Raw genomic sequence first — 2,794 nt, 5'->3', positions numbered from 1 at the left:
TCTGCTCCTGAAAAGATTTACAGCCTCAGAAACACTGTTCAGGGTCACTATGAGTCAGAACCAACTCCATGGTACTTAACAACAACAACAACCTTAAGTTGAACCTTTAGCAATAGGAATCAGGGCATTTTGTCATGTAGCATTAACACATATTAGAAAATTATATAGTGTCAAAGGGATAGAATCACAAGCGTTAAAGCAATGTTGTCAACTAGGCAAGAAATTGTTCTGCTGAATGTTTATTTTTTTTCTAATTACTGGCTACACTGGTAGCAACTTTGAAATGTGAAAGGGAGCTTACACTCTCCTTTTATTCTCTGTTTAAAGCAAACAAAAAAACAAACTTAAATATAAGCAGTGTGATAACCTTAACAGTTTTAGAGAATATCAATTATACAAGAAGAAGATAAGTATTTACAGATAACCAGACATTAATGGTGAGGGGTTAGTAGACCCTTATGGGACTTTGCGATCGTACTCAGCTGAAACCACTTTGTAATCGCTTGCAGTAAACAAGGCTGCAGAATTCTTTGCCATTATTTCAGAAAATCAAGCAAATAGCCTAATAATAATGCAAGATTCTTCTCATCAAGGGACGTATAGGCCAACATTGCTCCGATTCTCACAAATAATCTCAGTAGGTGTGGCACTCCATAAACCAGGGACAGCTGCGCATCAGGGTGGGCCATGAGGATTTCGGCATACTGGGGCCTCTCAAATTTGTAGAGTAGCTGAGTGTTTTTATCCCTGCCACAATTTTGTTAACAACATTCCTTATTAGCAGCATTTCCTTGTGATCTCTTACAATTTTTGTACTCCTTCAGAATGACATCAACATTTTTTTTTAACCAAGTCCCAGTCCTTGATGAGTCAGGGTTTTAATTATTCAGGAATCTTCACTTTAACCCCCAATCTGTTCTTAAATGCCTCCTCACTTTCAACCATAGGATCATCCCAGGCCCTTTACTTTGGAGGTGCTGTGACACTTACTTTACTGGTATTTCCACCATCTCTGTTTCAAAGACTCTTCTACTTGTTTATTTGTGTTTATCTCACAGATCCTGAATGGGGGTGGTCCATCTCTGCAGATGACCACTCCATCTTCCTGGAAGAGTTGGCTCCAGATTCTTCTACTGAGGACCAGCTGTCTTCTTTCCAGAGGAGGCCCCTCTCATTTTACTTCTCTGCATGTTGCTTCTTGTTGGCTTTGTGAAGTTGTCTTCTGCAGATTATTGTCCAGGAGTTTGAGACCCCTGCTTTATGGAACTCATTCAATCCTGTTTTTATTCCAACCAATAATCTTCTTTCTTCCCCTTCCAAGAACTCCTAGAGCTTTCTCAGATGGAACCTTAAAGGTTTTCAGGGATAGTCTGGAAGGATGAGGTAGGTATTCAAGAATCTGAAATAAGGGATGGTTCTGTAATAAGGATCAGATCTTCTGTTTCTTACTCTGCAAATTCAGCTTTTCTGACAGTAACCTGATATGAGAATTCAGCTCTTTCCAGCAACCACCTGTGATCACTGCTGGTCCTCCAATGGCCATCTGTCATTGCTTTTTACACGCGTCTAACTTCTATTGGGGGAACTGAAGAAAAAATTCAAGCCTCGACTTTCGTTATTGAAAGATTCTCTGGGCAAATTGTTGAATGATGCAGAATGCATGAAGAAAAGATGGAAGGAATACACAGAGTCATTGTACCAAAAGGAAATGGTTAATGTTCAACCATTTCAAGAGATATCATATGAACAAGAGCCAATGATACTCAGGGAGGAAGTCCAAAGTGCATTGAAAGAAGTGGCAAAGAACAAGGCACCAGGAATTGATGGAATAAAAATTGAAATCTTTCAAGAAAGTGAGGCGGCATAAGAGGCACTCACTCATCTCTGCCAAGAAATTTGGAAGACAACAATCTGGCCAACTGATTGGAAGAGATCAATATTTATGTCCATTCCAAAGAGAGGTGACCCAATAGAATGCAGAAATCATCGAACAATCTCTTTGATATCTCAAGTGAGTAAAGTTTTGCTAAAGGTAATACAGAAACGGCTACAATCATACATTGACAGAGAACTTCCAGAGGTTCAAACTGGATTCAGAAGAGGCCGTGGAACGAGAGATACCATTGCTGATATCCGATGGATCTTGGCTGAAAGCAGAGAATACTGGAAGGATGTTTATCTGTGCTTTATTGACTAGTCCGGCTGCCAACTTCAAGGTCAGTACTTCGAAACTACCAGCAATTTTGCAGGAGAAAGATAAGGTGATCTGCTCCTGAAAAGGTTTACAGCCTCAGAAACACTGTTCAGGGTCACTATGAGTCAGAACCAACTCCATGGTACTTAACAACAACAACAACTTCTACTTCCTCTTATACCCTAATTTTCTTGGACCAATATAAGCTCCATCACTGTCTCTAACTGAAGACACTTCCTCTATCATTTTAGGAAAAGTGTAGTTTTAAAACTTGTCCTAATAGAGAAGTTTTCACTCCTTTTGTTGACAGGTAGCTTTCCTAAGGTAAGTTTCTCTCTTACCAGTTTTTTTTTTTTTTTTTTCCCTCTATATTTCCCCTTAATTGATTCCTGAATTAACCCTGAATTGATGCCTCTAAAGTGTGTGTCCCAGGAGTCCTCCTGGTTTCCATTCAACAGAATTGAATAGATTCATCCCTTTACCGATTCTTTTCTATCTTGAAAAGATATTTTATTCTGAAACACACACTTTTATATTTGATATATTGGTGCCTATCATAATGAGAGAAATATAATCAAAACCCCATATTTCCCTAGAATG

At 39.0% G+C, this 2,794-nt stretch overlaps 1 pseudogene; it reads right to left on the bottom strand.

The window, feature by feature from the left end:
• Nucleotides 1-456: 456 nt before the first annotated feature.
• LOC102837836 lies at nucleotides 457-1,271 on the bottom strand (annotated as a pseudogene).
• Between the last annotated feature and the right edge of the window lie 1,523 nt (nucleotides 1,272-2,794).

This window comes from Chrysochloris asiatica, unplaced genomic scaffold, assembly GCF_000296735.1.
Source record: "Chrysochloris asiatica unplaced genomic scaffold, ChrAsi1.0 scaffold03242, whole genome shotgun sequence".
Lineage (NCBI taxonomy): Eukaryota > Metazoa > Chordata > Mammalia > Afrosoricida > Chrysochloridae > Chrysochloris > Chrysochloris asiatica.
The sequence above is the reverse complement of the archived record's forward strand: the minus strand, read 5'-3'. Positions and strand labels throughout refer to the sequence as shown.